This window comes from Miscanthus floridulus, chromosome 4 (assembly GCF_019320115.1).
Source record: "Miscanthus floridulus cultivar M001 chromosome 4, ASM1932011v1, whole genome shotgun sequence".
NCBI lineage: Eukaryota > Viridiplantae > Streptophyta > Magnoliopsida > Poales > Poaceae > Miscanthus > Miscanthus floridulus.
Window position 1 is genome coordinate 89,876,542 of NC_089583.1, and position 19,577 is coordinate 89,896,118.

Consider the following 19,577-nt stretch of genomic DNA (forward strand, 5'->3'; position numbering starts at 1 on the left):
GAGTACTGTAGATCTCGATGAGTTCTTCAACAAGCAGGACTGCATCGACTGATCAACCTCCGACTTGTCTGTGAGTACCGTCATGACTTATATTATACTTGTAAAACTACATCAGCCGATTGATCTTTTACAAGTATAATATAGGTTAGTTATCGATCTACATCATTATTTGTAAGGCTGCATCAGCTGACTGATCTCTTATGAATCATAATATAGATCAAAGTTATCGATCTTGTGTTAAATAACTTATTTAATACAATATCATCAGTTATCGAATCTACTAAGATTAGTAAGATTTTCCTTGCTGTTTTTTTTTGTTGATTCACCAGTTATCGATTTTGCTATAATTAATATTTTATTAATTATAACAAAATCACCCAATTGAGATAGAGATAGATCAGCATCATACCATCTTAATTGGTCGTCCTCTAATCTGGTCATGCTTTAAATCTTATAATCGATGGCTTAATTCTGCTAGATCGGTTGTTTTATCTCTATTCCAGTCAAACATAGTATATATCCAAGGACATGTTTCAATCTTGAATAAACCCACTAGTTAATGAGATCTAATCTAATGACACTACCATAGCTGCATCGATCTGGTCGAACCTCGCTGGTAAGACTTTGGGTTAGAAATGATCGATTAGTGGTTTTGTTATTGACTGAGATATGTACTATGTTTGTTTGCTATGCCTGCATTAACTATTTTAGCTAATTCACCTGTACTTTTCACACATATAGCATGTTTTCCATGAACCTGCCAATATATATATGGTTTTATAGATTCTTTGGCTTTAGTTTGTTACTATTATCATAGTTGTATCGATCCGGTCGAACCTCACTGTTGATGGTAATAAATTAGATTTAGAGCGTTTGTAGATCTATTTATACTAGACAGTCGATTTATTCGCATGCTATATCCTATCCCGTTAAACTTATCGGCTCAATGCTTTACACTGGTTATATCCATCTAGCTGATGAAATTTCTTCATATTACTTATATCTGGGTGCATCGTACTTGCTATCATAAATCAATCATGACCCGCGAGCATCACAGTCTTTCACAGTCGATTCCTCCTCATATCGGCTATCTAGTCGATCCCCTTGTTTGGCTGCTCTCAAAGCAGCATACTTGGAACTATTGGGACAACACCGGCATGTTCTACCCTAAATTACTAATAAGCTTTCTCTTCTTGTCGATTGTAGGTCAAATTGACTGACACGTCTTTGGGATTTTCAGGATCGACTGGTCTTGTGTTGAAGCCAAGCAAGATCTACGAGTTGACCTCTCTCAGATCGTCCGGCTTGCTATATGTTGGCTGTATTGCCACATTTGTTTTGCACCAACACACTTTTTGGCACGCTCGGTGGGACACACAATCGTCATGGCAGTTCACAACAACATGGACATTCTTATGGTGCCTTATGAAGGCTTACGTGATGGGAATAAAGATGTCATTAGTAAAGCTATAGAGGAGTTTCAGAATAAGTGTTTATTGTCCTACACCAAGACACGTGATAATAAAGTTATTTAGAAATATCCACTACCGAGAGTTTTGATACATGGACAATCAGATACAAATGAAGCTGATGATAGACATTTCTTTGTAGATGCTGCAAACAAATATGTTCATGATGCCATGTTGAATCATAATACAGCTTTCTTGAATACTTTCCATAATACCATCAAAGAGGTGTTTCATGGATATCCAATTAATCAGACTGGATTGGTTTATTACAACATCCCACATTCGTCAACTCAGGGGACTAATCAAGTTAGTACTAGCCATCAAGAAGCAGCACCAGCTAGCAATAATGATGTCCAGACAGTTCAAAGCTCATCCGAGCAAGTTTAAGATGCTACTACTAATAAAATAAAGTATAATCCTAGATCATCAGTGCAGCATGTGCAACAGCTGATGGATCAAGTTTAGAATCAGATGGTTAATTTTGGCACATCAGGCCAAATACCACCGTCGGCTCAAAAAATAGCATCATCAGTTCAAAGGATTCGTAGAGATATGAATCCCAACATTCATAATTAGAGAATTTAAGCAACAAATCAGTAAATGACTCAACAGATAGAGATTCCACAAGGATATCATTATGGCACAGATTATAATACCCTTCGTATGATTCTAAATCCAGAGTATCAAGGTACCCAAAATTTTAATCCATAGATGGGTCAGCAATTATAAAAAAATCCAAATTCAAATGCTGATGAGTTGTTGCTCAGAGTAACCAAAATGATAAAGAATCAGTTCGGTTTAAAATCAAAAGGGCAGATCATTTCGTACAAACATCCATATCCAGAGTGGTATAATTTGATTGCTCTTCCTACAAATTACATGCTTCTAGAATTTGCTATGTTCGCTGGTCAAAATAGTACAACTACAATAGAACATGTCGGTTGCTATTTTACTCAGTTGGGTGAAGCATCCATTGAAGAAGCTCATCGAGTTCGTTTCTTCTCTTTGTCCCTGTTAGGACCAGCTTTCACCTAGTTTTTATCGTTACCGGTTAATTCTATTGCCAATTGGACTGCTTGAAGAAGAAATTTCATACATATTTTTATACTGGGATAGAAGAAAAGTAAATCACGGATTTGACGACCATAAGGCAAAGAACCAATGAATCGGGTGCTGAGTATTTTCAGAGGTTCCGAGAAACTAGAAATTTATGCTTTTTATTGAATCTTACTGATGATCAGCTAGCTGCTTTGGCCGTTCAAGGAATGTTGCCAACAAGGAGAGAGAAACTATTTGGGCAAGAGTTTAATAATTTAGGTCAGTTGGCTTAACGAGTGGTAGCACTTAATAGCCAAGTCCAGAATATACGCAGAGATACCCGATTCTAGAAGAAAGCCGCAATTACTGAAGCTTATAATCCATATTCAGTTAATGATGATGATGAGGATGATGAAGAAGAGGAGATTGCTGCGGCCGAATGAAATTGGGGTAAGAAGACAGTGATGGTGCCAAATCCTTGATAAAAAGGAGTTGAAGAAAGTTATGATTTTAATGTTACAAAATCAGGCAAGCTCTTTGATTTCTTGCTTTAGAGAGGACAGATTAAATTGCCCGTCAATCATGTTATGTTACCTCCTGATCAGTTGAAGAATAAGAAGTTCTGCAAATTTCATAACACTACTTCTCATTCTACTAATGAGTGTAGAATTTTTCGGCAACATATATAGAGGGTTGTTCAGTAAGGGAAGCTTAAATTTGATACACCTCGAAAAATGAAAGCTGATGATAATTCTTTCCCAAAAGATCAGAATATGGTTGATGCTAGGTTGATCAAAGGGAAGACTAAAATTCTAACATCAACTAGGGCAAAGAAAACTAGGACAGTTGATCCAAAGATGCAAATATCGACTAATGAATATAGAGAAATTAAAAGGCATCGTGACCAATAGAAGAGCCGATATGAGCAGGGAGAGACGTCAAGAAACGGGGCGATGAGGCCGCGTGTTACATCTCTAATTTTGTTGAATAAATGGCAACGACAGAAAGAAAAGGATTATCAACGTTGGTTAGAAGAAAAAGAATATCAACGTTAATAAAAAGAGGAGATGTATGAAAGAGAACAAACTGAATTACATTAGAATTATCCTTTTTCAGACATTATTTGAATGAAGGTTTGAAATTGTCTACTAGAAATAATTGACCAGAGTGTAGTGAACAATATTGGAAGGTTAGACAATCTTAAGCCAACCGCCGGTTTATCCATGCTCGAATTGAGTATTATTAGGATAATATGGATCGAAGCTTAAAAAATAGAAGTGTTTATGATCGGCTTGAAAAGTGAGTTGTTAATCAAAATTGAGTTGATTACGAAGAAGACGATGAGGAAGAGTATATTTGTCTGGAAGGGCAATGCTATCAATATAATACAGCTGATCAGACCAGTTTATTACTGCAGTCCGCAGAACACTTTATGCACACTGAAACATTCGTCCGAAAGACTACTGCAAACTGAGGAGATGCACGCACTTCAATGTTCGAAAATCCAATCCAACAGCCCAAAAGACACTAAATTTAAACAAACGAGTTGCCAAGAAAACACTTTGACATGAAAACATGAAATAGAGCCCCGTCTCCGATCCAGCCTTGATCGCCAGGATGAATAATTCTACAGGTTTCCCTTGGGATTTTCCGCAAACCGGCCGATCCTTAAGGGGCGGATGTCTACTCCGTCCTCGGCCGCCGTCCTGGCCTCCCCGTCCATGGCCATCTCGGCCAGGATCCTCCAGACGGCCGGGCCCATCTTGAAGCCATGGCCAGAGAACCCGGCGCCGACGACGACGTCCTTGCCGAACTCCCCGCCGAGGAAGTCGACCACGTAGTCGTCGTCGGGGGTGACGGAGTACATGTAGCACTGCCGGATGACCGGCCCACCGGCGGTGTCGACGTGGCCCGGCATGACGGCGTCGATCCACCGCGCCACGGGCTCCACCAGCCCGCTGGCGCCGGCCGCGCCCGTGGACCAGTCCCTGCCGTCCGGGTCGCAGGGCGGCCCGCCGTGCATGGCGATCTTGATCAGCCCCGGAAACTCCATCGACGGGGTGCCGTAGATGTAGGGGTCGCCGTAGCTGGCGAACGTCGGGAAGCCGGCCTCCGGGGTCAGCTCCTCCTCGTGCCCGGGCTTCACCTTCCAGTAGCAGATGAGCGTGTGCACCGGCTGCACCGGCAGTTCCAGCCCGGTCACCGACTTGATCAGCTTGCTCGTCCAAGCGCCCACTGTCACTATGCATTTGGTGACATGGAACTCATCGCCGCTAGACGTCCTCACCGAGATTATTGACCCCTCTCCTGATTGAGCATGATGAGAAGTATGTAAAGATTCAGAGCTCTAGTTAGTCCATGGTTTTTTTCATCACTTCGTATATATCCGTTTTTTTACATGTATAAAGCAGAGAGAAAAGATAAACTGAATTATTGTGCCGTGCAAACAATAGGACTAGGATTGAAGGACTTGTTTGTTGGACTGTCGGTTGGTGTTGTATTGGCACAGGCTCCACAAATGATACTATAAAAAACAAAAGGAGTGCACTGAACGGGAATATCTGTTACAATAATTGGCAATCATGTGCAAAAAGATACGGTGCGGCAAGTTGTACAATTTCAAATTAAAAAGGAAAGAGAAAGGCGCAACAACATGTTTAAATTGCCTTTTGCAAGTGATGCTGGTACATTTTTTGTGATATACGACGTATATGTTCTAGCTACAACTTTTGTCAGTGATGTTATTTACTCTTTAGTCTTTACTCTTAATAAAATGATGTAAAAAGAGAACGGAGTTGCTTGGTGGTAGACCAACATTGCTAAGGAGCGTATTGACATCAATGTGTGCATGCTTATAGATCATGAATCATGATGAGCACACGTACAATTTTCAAAATTTTTGAAACTTCTAGTTAAGGTTCCAAATGAATTTGCAAAATACAAGCTTATATAAGACATTTTTTGATATATAAATGCACCCGAAACACCCCTCGTCTAAATCCTTCGCATCGATCGACTTGCTATTTTACATTGCGCATGCTACTTGCAACTATATGCTCCACGCTACGCAGATGATTAATTGGTTAGACGCGAAATGCATGCCAGAACCATCCGTGACAGCAAAGGAACGTGTGAGCCTATGGCCCCCTTCGCGTGCCCTTAAACTCGGCTTGATCCGTTTCTTTTTTTATCCGAAATAGTGTTTTCTATCATAAATTTCTCCAGATTCCTTCAAAATTCCTCCAAAGGAACGGGACTTATAGACTGATCGAGCTCACAAGTCACACCCAACTGGATCTTGCTTGCTTGCCACTTGCCAGTGACTCGTCGGAGCGTCACGGTCACTCACATGCAGGACAGCAGGAGGCGCGCATGGCGCATGCTTCCAAGAGAATTTGTTCAGGTACGGTGGAGGAAGAAGGCAGTGCACGAGACAAAGCGCGCTCACCTTCACCTCGCTTGGTGACATTCAATGTAACACCCTAGTGTTAAGCATTGCATTTGGCACTTGCATTTCATGAGTACAAGCATCATCCAAGCATTAATGAGCATGAGCATATGTAATTTCATCTTATTCTTTATATATTATCACATGTGATGTTGATTATATACATGCATATGCTTGTGATCATGTGTGACCAATGTAAGAAATGGTTGTGAGGTCACAAAAACATCTTATACATGTCTAGGATGGTAAATGGAACAATGTTGTATTTATGACATGAGCCAATTTTGCTTCTAAGTCCTAGTTTACTCAAAATGTTATTTTCATGATCCTACTTTGACCAAAGTTGAACTATAGCATAGAGTATTTGCATGGCAGTGCGCTCTTAATAAAAGTTGTAGCTTATCTTATTTGGAACAAACTTTATTTAGGGTCATGAGCTAATTCAATGCCTAATATGGTCAAATAGGGCTCACAAGAATCAACAAAAATGTTGTTTCTAGACTTAATGTTACTCCCTAACAAGTCTAAAATGCTGATTTCAGTTTCAAGTCCATCACTTTGGAGCTTTGTAACTTGCTAACCATGATAAATTAGATGTTACTCCCTAAAGCAAAGATATAGATCTCACATAGCTCTACAACTTTTACTAATACCATTTTCACTGATTCACCACGGATTAGGATTTACATGTGCACGAAGTCGCGCTGTCAGTCACCCGATGCAGCTCTGAATCGGCCAGCATCGTGGCCGACCAGCCACAGGCCATGGTCGCCGCGTGGCTGCCGTACGCCGGAGCTGGGCCCACGTTGCGGTCGGTGTAGCGCTGAAGGCAGCGTGATCTCGCGCTCACTCTCACTCTCTCCCATCCCTCTCTCGCTCCCGCGCAGCGTTGAAGAGGAGGCAACCGCGCAACGTCGCCGTCGAGCTTTCGTCGGCTAAGCTCACCACCCGCGCCGCACCACCGCCTAATTCCTTGCGCCCATAGCCCGGTCGTGACCCACTCTATCTTCCCGAGCCGCTGACGGCAATGTTCGAGCCTAGGTGAACACCTTAGAGCCGATGCGCCATCGCCGCGGCCACCATTACCGCCACCGAGCTTGGGCTCGCCATGGTCGAGCTGCCACGCATCTGCACTGCTCTCTCTCTCCTATTCCGTAGTCACTAGGGTTAGTGCTAGCGGTAGCTGTTGGCCTTTGGCCAATGCCGGCCATGCCAGAGGCTTAATGCCGCGCCACACCACCGTGAACTGGCCATGCCGCCGCCATGCACGCGGTCGTGCCTCACCGGTGTCACCGTGAGCCTTAATCCTTACCCTAGATCTCCGCTAGGTCACCCTAAAGCCATAGCTGAGCTCGTCCAAGCTTGCCATGGCCGATGATGGCCAGAGCGCATCCGTGCTACGCCGCCAAGCCGCCATGCCCAGCCACCGTATTAGGCTCAACCACCTAGCCTAGTCAATGCGCAAGATCGAGGGGAGCACGTTGGTGCCAACTTCGTTGTCGACGAGCTTTCACCGGTCAAAGCACCGCCTCTTCTCTATGCCTATGACAGGTAGCGTCACTCTAACCGTGGGACCCAGCTGTCTGCGCCTCTAGGTTCACTTAGCATTTAACAGGGTTTTTGATGTTTTCTTTAAATGTTTTTCTAGATTTTGTAGTAAACTTGTAAAATTCATAACTAATTCTAGGAGTGTCTAAATTGAGTGAACCAATTTTTGTTGGATTCTTTATGAAGTGTACTATTTGATAAAAATATGAAACCTACAGTTTGGTATATTTTCTAGAGGAATTAAATTAAGCTAGATAAGTGCTTTTAAATTTGTTTCCATCTTGTACAATGCATATCTTGAGCTAGGGAAGTGCAAAAATTATGATTCTAATTTTACTGGTCTTGTGTTGATATGTTCTAGCTAGAAAAAATGCTAAACCTATAGTAGGTATACTTGGAATATGGTCTTCCTATTTAACCTTAATTAATTGCTAGTTTCTAGTGAAAATAAATGGGGTAAAAATACATAACTTATGATCATGCAAATTTTTACACAGTGTTATGGTGCTAGGATAAAAGTAAGAAAAATATAAAATCTGTTGTTTAATATTTTTCACTAGGCTAAACTATTTTTGCTAAAATAATCCTTGCTAGTTTGTCATTTTTGTAGAGATGGCTATACTTATCCAAATGGCATGACATTTGAACAGTAGACTTTTGGGTCATATGTAGGCTACTGTAATTTTCTCATAATTTACTGTGCACTTTTGATATATGTTCCTTATTTCACCTTAGTATCCAAATAAATTAATAAAGGCATTTAAATAATTTATTTAGGCTTGACCATTATGTTTTCTAAAGTGTATATGATGTCTATGAAATATTGGTACCATTGTGCCCAGATTTAATTGCTTGTATGCAATGAAATATTAATTGCTCTATAATTCAATTATAGTGAATGTTTTGTATAGTTTCTGTTGTTAAGTAAATTGCATGAAAAATGATGTTTGCTGTGAATCTTGTCAATAACAAAGTTGTAGATAACTTACTTATCTTGCTTATATCAAATTTTTATGACAATAGGCTAAATGGTTTGAGAGTTATAGCTATTAAAAGTTGGTCTCTAGAAATACTTATTCTCTGGAATTTCTGGATAGATCTAGGAAATTGCTTTGTTTGACCTTGATAGCCATTAGATCTAGGAAATTGCTTTGTTTGACCTTGATAGCCATTGAATCATCTTGTGATGACTATAAGAAAGTTGTAGGCAGTTTTATAAGCTTTTCATAAAGTCCAAGATTATAGTATTTGATTGAGTATAACTCTAGATATGGCCAAAATAAGTAGCTGCTATTTACAGTCCAGGAAATGACTAAGTTAAATTGTAATTGTTTATCTTATGTGATGCTTGTGTAGATGCTTAGGCTAATTGAGATTAGTTGTTAGCTGCAGGTTCTAAGCCTCTTACTGACGATGAACAAATTTACCTTAGGTTACTAGAACTTGGTGAGTGTATGTTTCTTGTACTATAAAAGAGATATGCACCTACTCAGTAAAGATCAACTAGAAGAAACTTATACATCTACTTGGTCAATGAATGTTAAACTTATCATACATCTTGCGGATAACCATGCTCAAGCATATACACTTCATCATGTCATCTCATCTCTTATGCATTCATGATACTCATTTGTGCATATGCATGCAATAGGTTCCCCAAAAGGAGTGACGCTACTCGAGTTTGAACCTGAGTGTCAGGAGGAGCAGCAGGCAGGCTAGGAGTAGGAGGTTCAGATGGAAGGAGGAGTCAACATGGAAGATCTTCCTGAGTGTCCTGATCACCAACCTTTCTCATTTCTGAAAGACAAGCCTCGAAGTATTATAAGCCTCCTATGTTTTCTAAATATCAACTTGAGTCATTTTATGTTGATGCATTAAGTACTAAGGGTTGATTGGAACCACTTGGTGCATGTACTTTCCTTGTCCAGAGAAATATATCTTGAATCCTTTGTTGGTTCAAGATCAAATATATGCTTAGCCATGCTTAGTCCGGTAGAAATCGGGTGATTTCTTATCACCTGCAAGATATAGGTAGATATCTGGTCACGGTTGGCTATAATTGCTATCGTGGAAATAACATGTGTTGATGAATAAAAGGAGACCGGGCAAGATTGTGATAGAGAAGTAACAAGGCATGGAGGTCTTGGTGCCTATTTCTCCCTGTCTGTGTCGGCTAAGGACCGATTCGTTGTATGTCCTCATGTCATGTTGAACGCATGCCGAGCACTTAGTTGGCCGAATAAGCCGTTTCGACCGTGAAGCTGAGTAGCTCAACTCAGGCTGGGACCCGGTAAGTGAAAGTGCGCACACTGGAGGAAGTAAGGGTGTGGGGGGAGCCAGTGGCATGAGTCTAAGGGTAGGCTGGGCCTAAACTTCCTGGTAGACTGGTAGTATCCCTGAGGGTACGACGCTGATCGGACCCACGACTGTACCGGAGTTGTACCAAAGGTGACCTGACATGATCCTGATGGGGGAAGTATGGGTTTGTGTTAGGAATACCTCCCCAGCTGGTTGGAATTGATTCAAGTCACCGTCTCTCTCAGATAGTGAGAACTTGATAGAGCAGCGACAACGTAGCATTAATTGATGGAACTTGATGGTTATGATGATGCTCAAATTATTACACAGGATATGGTTACTAATGCTTGTTAGCTTAATCACGTGATTGCTCTAGTATAGGTGCTAATCTAGAGATGCTTAATTGAATAGGTATTCAATTTGATGCTAAAGATATTAAATATCCAAGTTATGTTACTTAAGCTTTTATGCAAAATGTTGTTAAGCTAACTCCAATGATAAAGCCTTACATACTCCTTGGTGTCATATTATTTATGGTTTGTGATGGGTAAGTCTTGCTGAGTACATTCTCATACTCAGGGTTTATTCCCTCTTATTGCAGATGATATGATGTATCATCGGTACTGTAAGAACTGCCTTCATCCTACCGTGGATGAGGACTAAATCATGGGGCATGGTACTCCTAAGTTATCCTCTCTATTATGCTTTTGCTGGAAATGACTGTGCTACTAGCATGTATTTGAACTAAGTGCGATGTTGATATCAAACTACTTGCTTCCGCTATTTGAACTTGGTTTGTAATAACTATGTAAATTCCGATGTATGTGAGATACTTGTGAACCATTTGTGAACTATGACGTAACATATGACTTGTTATGTTGAATCATGTATGATCTTGGCTTGTATGTTGGTTGGTTTGATCACTTCGGTAATTGCTATTGTACTTGTGCTCTTATAAATTGGATGGTTCTGTTATGTTCACCACCTCAGTCTTGTCCTAGAGGATGGCGCCCCTCTTAACGGCAAATGCCTAGAACATGGCGACTGCCTTGCTGGCCTTCATGATCCCACCCAGCTCGCTTGATGCCACCGTCCACCCGTCAGGGACCCTGAACACGCTCGCCCATGGCCAAGACGTTGCCGACGCCACATCCCCACCGGCTACGGCGACGAGGGCAACCTCGGTGGCGCCACTGTTCTTGATGGCGGCGACGAGCGCCGAGTCGTCCCATGGGCCCAGGTCTTGGTGCAGGGTGGGCATGAGCATGGTGTACCCGGTGTCGGCCTAGGCCTCGTCCCAGAGGCGCCACGACAGGCGCACCATGAGCAGGTAGTGCGCCTATGGGTAGGTGGCATGGATGGTGCGGGACTCGCCGTGTGAGGAGCCCGGTGGTGGAACAGGTCAAACCGCTCTAGCAGCAGCACACACGCATCGCGTAGCTGCCCATGATGCCCGCGCCCACCACGATCACATCAAACCGGCCATGGCCACCCTCGCCATTGGACGCAGCCATGGTGCTTGCTTTGCTAGCTTGCTACTCCCTCCTCGCTGTCGTTGCATTCTTGAGTTTCTTTTGAGGCGAGTATACGACTGGCCGCTGTGCGAGGGAGTGTAGTGTTGTAGGACTAGACTTGGTGAGAGCGAGAGAGAGACACGCATGGAGGGACAAAGAAGCTTGTCTTGTCTTGCTTATCAACAGGAGATCCCCATCTTCTAGTCATGATGAGTTATTGGCTTTTCTAAAATCACATTGATCAAATTCCTCATATCAGCAGCAATAATCCAACTGAGAACACAGGCTTGGCCCCCATGTCGCTCTGGGGCAACTCGAGCGGCGACGTCGATTCCACCCCCCAGTCCCTCCTCCAAGCAGCCATCCCCGACCGCCGATGGAGCCCAGGGCCGGCTACCCGATCGAGGGCAAGGATGACGGTGGCTGGGCCTGCTCCTCCCCTCTCATCCTCCCTTCTCTCTCTCTCCCTAAGGCGCTCCCATAGTGCTCCATGGGGCGGTGCTCGGCGGCAGGTTTCCAGCCCCCTGTGCGTAGATCCGGCATCTCCTAGGCCAGATCCGGCCCATCGGCGTGTAGATCCGTGGTGTGGTGGTGGATGACGACTGCGGCGGCACGGTGGTGTGGCGACGAGCTGGTGGCGTGCTTTGGCCACCTAGTTCTTGAGCACTGCACACATGGAGGCAGTGGTGGTGTGGCTGGCTATGGCTTGGCTTGGCATGCTCCAGCGGTGCCATGGTGGTGTTGGTTGGCGGTGGCCGGGCGGTGGCACGCTCACGGTGCCATGGTGGCGTGGCTGGCGGTGCCAGGCTGGGACCGCATACCCGCTACCTCCGATGCTAGATCAGGCGGCCTCTAGGCCGATTCTTCTTCGGTGGAGCTCGTCGACGGTGGAGTTGTCGTGGGACCAGTACAGAGGCGCAAGACGGTGGCAGTTCTATGCGAAGGCTTCTAGAGGCCTTGTGCGGTGTGGTTGATGCGGTGCTGCTCGGTAGGGGGTGAGACATTGGTGGGCTGGGCGACTGGGGCTTCTTCTGTTCCCGGCCCTATTCTCCCCGTCATCTACCTTCCTCCTTGCTTGGTCGGGTTTTGTGGCGGAGCTGGCTGGATCTGCTTGTTGCTGGCCGGCTTTGCTAGTTCCGGCGGGGGGGGGGGGGGGGGGGGGGCGGACTCTCCGGTGGGCTTCTCCTAGCACTTCTCCTAACCAGTGTCCCTAGGGGCGGCGGATGGGCAAGGCTGCTGCTGATCCATCACCGCACCCTGCCTTCCTGCTAGGTTTGGGTCTTCGGCGGCGATAGTGTGGAGGTTGCTTGAGGTAGAGGCGAGAGCTTAGACGACGACGTTTGCGGACATCGTTCCCTCCTTGGAGACGTCCTTTCCTACCTCTCCTCCCACTGTACTGGATGATATAGGTGAAAACCTTCCCATGGCGAGCTACCTTGTCGGCGCTTTTAGTGTCGTTTCCTCCTTGGATGCATTGCTAGGCTTTCCAGTTCCGCGGTTGTTCCTTTTTTGCCGTCTGGCCATGGTGGTGCCCCTGGTTGTGTTCTTTGGTGTCACTCGACAGGTCATCGTTTTTCTTCAGTCCTTGTTTAGTTCTTAGTTAAGTTGGTAGTTGAGTCGATTCGACCAAGTTGGAGCAAGTAGTGGCGTTGTAACAAAGTGGTGTAGGATGAGTGGTGTACCCTATTCAGTTGTATGGTTTTGGACCTAGTTTTCACTCAAAAAACTAGGCGAACACTTGCCTTTTTTCTTCATCTGATAGAAATCGCGGCAAAGCTTTTGCCATTCTTCAAAAAAAACCGCATTGATCATACATTATAAAAGGAAAATGAATAGTACAGATGACGAATTGATAAAAACTCCTATCCAAAACTCAAGGCCGAACACGTAGGAGAATTTTTGTACTGACTGTCGTAAAAAATAAAAAATAAACCACGATGTATAAAATCCCGGTGTTCGAAAACCATCCTAGTAAGTGTGCAACAACTTTGCCTGTTTGATAGCTTGATGAGCACAGAGACCAAAGGTAGGTCTCTTGGTGCTGAGTTGGCTGTGTGCTGGCAATTACTGAAGCCGACGTGTGATGACCGAAATGGATGTGCCCTGTAGTGGCAGTTTTTATCTTGGGGTGCATGGGGCCAAAATGCACGCTCCTAGCTAGCGAGCTATCATTTCAGCCGTCCGTTTGTGCCCAAAACATGAAAGAGGGTGCGCGCTGCGGGTGTACCACGTCTGGCCAGTGGCCACGGCCTACGCATGCTCTAGGCCGCACAGTGCAACGGCGCCGCCCGGCATACATGCATGTATCGTGTCGTGTGTGCATGATTGCATCATCTTTGCCTCGGTAAATCACCGCTCACCTTCGTCGGTAATCTTTTGCAAGCATTGGCAAGACGCTGGCGGTCAATGCCTACACCTAAAAAAGTTTTTTATGTGCATATACACCTTTGTATTTTTTATTGGACAGATCAGATCTCAAATGCATAAGAGCATGTGAAATGTGTCCCTCACAGATGCGGTTCTAGGTTTCAGTTTGACAAATCTGTTGCTAAGGCTAATGGCTTAGTTTACTCGAATGTGGATCTCTCTCTGTCAGTGCGAAATGTGGCCGACAAGTAAATATTTATAGTTTTACCATGTGTTGTGATCGGATATGGCCTAGCACTCAGTGACATAGGATTTATACAGGTTCAGGCAACGGGCCCTACATCCAGTTGAGGTCGGTCGGCGACTTTATTCCTAAACCCAAGTGCTCGAAGTTTGCTATGGAGTTACAAACGAGTAAGGAATAAGAAGAGGGTGTTAGAGGCCCGGTCGAACTCTGAACCGAGTGGCCGAGAGTGACGGGGGCTCTAACGTATGTTAAGTATTGGAGCGTATGCTCTGTGTGTCTCTAAAGCTTGTTGAGCTGTTGTGTTCTCGAGTCATCAAGAGAGCCTTCGAGAGAGAGAGAGCTAGCGTCGTTTTTCAGGAGAGAGCGCATCCCCTTTTATAAGTCAGAGAGAAAGTATATACGTGTGTTGCCTAGTCTGGTTGCTCACGCCATCGGATACGGGATGGCTGCCAGTGCCCACAATATTGTTTATGCCCAGACGCATCTGGTAGGCTCTACCGTTTTCGCCTGGTACGGCAAACATCGGCACCCACAATACTATTTGTGGTCTGACGCGTCTGAAGGTTGTATAGTGTCCGCCTGTCATGAGGCACCGTCTTGCAGGTGCGCAGAGTATGGCAGGGTACGGTCCTTGGTATTGCGTTTGACTTGAGCGCCTTGCCTTATCTGCTTCGCCTGCTCCCTAGGCCCATACCACGTGGGCGTCCCCGATCGGTTGTTCTCAGTCGTCCCCGATCGTGTCGGTCGGGAAAGAGCAATGAGCAAAGGTCTAGCGTATCTTTGGTCAGAGAAAGGGGTCGGGCGAGGCAGAGCCCATGACCCAGAGGTCGGGCGAGGCGGACCCCGTGAATAGAGGTCAGGCGAGGCGGAGCCCCTGACCCAGAGGTCGGACGAGTACGGGGCCTGCCCCTAGAGGTCGGAGGTGCCGATCAGGGACCAGACCGTGGTCTTGGCCTGTTATTGTGTATCTGGGCCAACCTAGACGTGTGCTGTCGTTGCGCCGCCTGCTAGGTAGAATTTTGTAGGGAAGCGGGATCATTGGGGACCCTAGGTTTATAAACCCGATAGGATCCCTCGAGCCCCTTTAGGACTTCTGTGAAGTCATGATGGGGCTATTATTGGAACTTAGGTGTTTTTCCCCTTAGTTTGTTGTACCGTGTAGGGTAACCGAGTAGGATTTAGGCACTCAGCCTCTATGTGGAGGACTGACAAAGGCCATGGAGGTGCACAAAGTGGATACGGGGGCCTAGCCTCCATGGGGAGGACTGGCGAAGGCCATGGAGGGACGCTAGAGGGATATTGGCACCCAGCCCCTAAGGAAGGGAGTGGCGAAGGCCACAGAGGCGCGCCGTGTAGACATAGGCGTCCAGTCCCTGAGGAGGAGACTCGCTGGTAAAGTTACCTCGATGGCTTGAGCGATGGGTTCAGGGAGCTCCTATCGGAAATGTCCGAGTAGAATTCAGGCCCGTCATTCATGACAGAGTTGGCATAACCCGCATGGGGTATCCCACTACTCCTTACCTATCTCTCGATAGCCGCCCGAGCCGTCCGATCGACTCGGGTGACCAGTTAGCCTCTTCTCAATGGTGATTCCATTGATGGGCCCCTCCAAACCCTGCCTAGGAAGGCGAAGGGTCATTTGTGTGTGGTTGTGCCTCGTTTCCCATGCTAGAGTTGCGGTAGTGGTGGGCCCTGCCCAGGGGAAGTTTTGTTAGGTAGGCCACGTCCTGTCAGCTAGGGCCATGAACCCAAGGGGTCGGGCGAGATGAAGCACAAACCCAAGAGGTCGGGTGAGGCAGAGCCCGTGACCCAAAGGTCGGGCGAGGCAGAGTCCGAACCTAAGGGGTTGGGCGAGATGGAGCAGGTCATCGCATAGTAGGTGATGGAGGCTCGTCATACTACCATGGCTGTAGATGTGCACCAGGAAGACGTCGTCTAGCCTGTGGAGGTAGTGGAGGCTGGGTCGGAGGCGAGTGTCATTCTAACCATGCCGAGCTGCCTTCATCCTTGTCAATCGCATCGTCAGCCGATGCAGCCAGGGGGCATAATGGAATTAGAGTAGAAATAGTCAGTTTATGTAAAAGATGAGTTCGTGGGGGAGCCCCTTTGTCAACAGTTTTACATTTGTGAATATTTCAAGATTGTTTTGTGATGGAATCACTCATGAGGGGAAGCTTGTCCTGTCCACCCATGTTTTTACCCTTGTGTAGCTTTGTTTTTTGTCCTTCCTTTTTCACACCTGCCCGTTGACCCGTAGGCTACAACCTTAAGAACCCAAGCATGGCCCATGAGGCTCAGCTGCTCGTAACCATAGGTCATGGTAGGGTGTGATTGGTCGGAAGGTTAAAGTGCAAGTTATGTAGGGTAATCAAAGGAACGACATGCCCTTTTGTTCGGACAAAAAGTATTACTACATGATAGTAAAAAAGGAGGGTGTTATCGCACCCCCGTAGAATCCCCGAGTGACCCTGGGCGAGAGTGCTCAGGCTAGGGCACTGTAGGAGGAAACGTTGAATGGAAATAAGCAGTAAGACCGAGCTTTAGGGAAAGAAACAACATAACTGTTCGATGTTCCATGTGTTGGTGAGAACATTGCCGTTGTCGTCCTTCAGCCGGTAGGCACCTAGTCAGATCACCTAGGCCACAGCGAATGGTCCTTCCCATGGTGGAGAGAGCTTATGTTTGTCCTTGGTGGACTAGGTCCTCCTGAGTATGAGATCACCGACCTCAAGGATCCTCCCCCTGATTTTTCTTTCATGGTACCTGTGAAGAGTTTGCTGGTAATGAGCGAAGCGGATGATGGTCGTCTCACGAGCCTCCTCGAGCAGGTCAACCGTGTTCTACTGAGCCTCCGCAGCTCAGTCTTGGTCGAAGGCCTTTACTCTTGGGGCACCATGATCAAGGTCGGATGGTAACAATACTTTGGCTCCGTATGCCAGGAAGAAAGGGGTGAATCCTGTGGATTAGTTTGGGGTTGTTCTTAGGCTCCAGAGGATCACTGGGACATCTACAACCCATTGCCCAACATACTTTTTGAGTCAGTCGAAGATGCAGGGCTTGAGTCCTTGGAGGACCATGCCATTGGCCCGCTTAACCTGACCATTAGTACGTGGGTGTCCGACCGAGGCCTAATCATTCCTAATGTCATATCCATCACAAAAGTCTAGGAACTTCTTCCTGGTGAAGTTTGTTCTGTGGTCGGTGATAATATAGTTAGGAACACCAAATTGATAGATGATATCGAGGAAGAACTTGACCGCCTCTTCCGAGTGGATATTGGTGATGGGCTTTGCCTCTATCCACTTGGTGAACTTGCCCACTTCTACGAGTAGGTGTGTGAAGCCACCTAGGGCCTTTTTGAGGGGTCCAACCATGTCGAGGCCCCAGACCGCAAATGGCCAAGTGATGGGAATGGTCTGAAACTCCTATGCCGATAGGTGAGTTTACCGAGCGTAGAACTAGCATCCTTCACACCTATGAACAACCTTCTCTGCATCTCGGAGTGTAGTGGGCCAGTAGAAACCTTAGTGAAAGGCTTTCCCAACCAGTGACCTTAGGTCCGCGTGATATCCGCAAATTCTAGCGTGGACCTCGAGGAGGAGCTATTTCCCCTGGTTAGTCAGGATGCACTTCATGAGTACTCCCGATGGACTCTGTTTGTATAGTTCATCCCCAATGGCGACGAACGTCTTGGTGCGTCGAGCAATTCATCATGCTTTAGTCCTTTTTGGTGGGAGAACCTCCTTGAGGAGGTAGGCGAGCAGCAGTGCTCTCCAGTTAGTCAGATCGAGTGCCATCACGGTGATATCACCGAGGGACGTTGCCATGGAGGTGCCAAGGTTGGAGCCCCTAAGCACTTGGTCGGGTCAGGGCACATTGGGGGGTCGGAGCCCCCGAGTGCCAAATTGGTGTTGGAGTGCATCTAGGTTAGATCCTCTAGAACATGGGCAGACAGTTCATGGAGATCATTGATGAATACCCCATTTAGAGATAGAACCCAACTGGAAGCCAATTTCGTGAGGAAGTTGATGGCATTGTTGTCCTTTCGGGGGACATGATGCAATTCAATCCCTCATAACTTGTCCTCGAGCTTGCGCACCTCTTAGAAGTATGCTACCATGAGATGGATCTTATAGGAGGACTCCTTCATGACTTGGTCGATGACCAACTCTAAGTCACCACGGACATACAACCACATGGCGCTGAGCTCGACAATGATGCACAGTCCGTTGATGAGGGCTTCGTACTCCATGACATTGTTTGAGGTTGAAAATGGAGATGGATCGTGTACTAGAGACTGCTCCCATCTAGAGAGATCAGAACCACTTCAGCCCCTGAACCAAGCACCATGACTGACCCATCGAAGTACATCATCCAGTACTCGTGGGTGACGTCCAAGGTCGGGAGCTAGACTTCCATCCATTCAGCGATGAAGTCGGTGAGAGCTTGAGAGTTAATAGCGATGCAGGGGATATACCTGATGTCATGGCACATGAGCTTGAGACCCATTTGGAGATTCGTCTTGCGGTGTCACGGTTGCAGACGATGTCTCCTAGCGGGTACAAAGTGACTATGATGACTTCATGATTGATGAAGTAGTGCAAGAGCTTCTAGGTCACCATCAAAATAGCGTATAGAAGCTTCTAGACCTAGGGGTAGCAAACCTTGGCATCGGCGAGTACCTCACCGACAAAGTACACCTGTCGTTGGACATTTAGGGGGTGTCGTAGCTCCTCCCTCTCGACGATGAGGGTGGTGCTCACAATGTGGTTGCTTGCCATGATGTAGAGGAGGAGAGATTCTCCCTGTTCAGGAGCAACGAGGATTGGGGCCAACGTTAGTGATGCTTTGAGGCTTTCCAAAGCCTGTTGTGCCTCCTCTGTCCAAACAAATGTGTCTGTCTTCTTGAGAAGTTTGTAGAAAGGCATCCCTCATTTGCCTAGTCAGGAGATGAGCCGGCTTAGGGCGGCCAAACAGTCGATGAGCCTCTATACACCCTTGACATTGCGTATAGGGCCCACGTTGGAGATGGCCATGATTTTTTTGGGGTTGGCTTCGATGCCATGCTTAGACACGATGTATCTGAGCAGCTTCCCCTTCGGAACTCCGAAAACACATTTTTAAGGATTCAATTTAATGTTGAACCTTTGGAGGTTCATGAATGCGATGGCCAAGTTTGCGATCAGGTCGCTAGCATGAGCCGTTTTCACCACTATGTCATCAACATAGACGATGCTTATTGGTTTTGGCCGCTCAACTTGGTCAGGTTGGTCGAGCGGGTCAATTTGGTCGGCAAAGCATCGCTGCATGCACCGTTGATAGGTGGTGCCAGCATTCTTCAGACCGAAAGGCATGGTTACATAACAGTACGAACTATACTGGGTGATGAAAGAAGTCGTGAACTGATCGGACTCTTTCATCATGATCTGGTGATAGCCTGAATAGGCATTCAGAAAAGAGAGGATTTCACACCTTGAGGTGGAGTCGACTATCTGGTCTATGCGTGGCAAAGGAAAATGGTCCTCTAGACATGCCTTATTGAGGCCAGTATAATCAACACACATTCTCCATTTCTCATTCTTCTTTTTCACAAGAACAGGATTAGCTAGCCAGTCGAAGTGGTATACCTCTTTGATGAATCTAGCTGC

The 19,577-nt window shown here is 46.1% G+C and overlaps 1 pseudogene; it reads right to left on the bottom strand.

Moving 5' to 3' along the window:
• Positions 1-4,105: 4,105 nt before the first annotated feature.
• LOC136552058 (probable sarcosine oxidase) lies at positions 4,106-11,315 on the bottom strand (annotated as a pseudogene).
• Between the last annotated feature and the right edge of the window lie 8,262 nt (positions 11,316-19,577).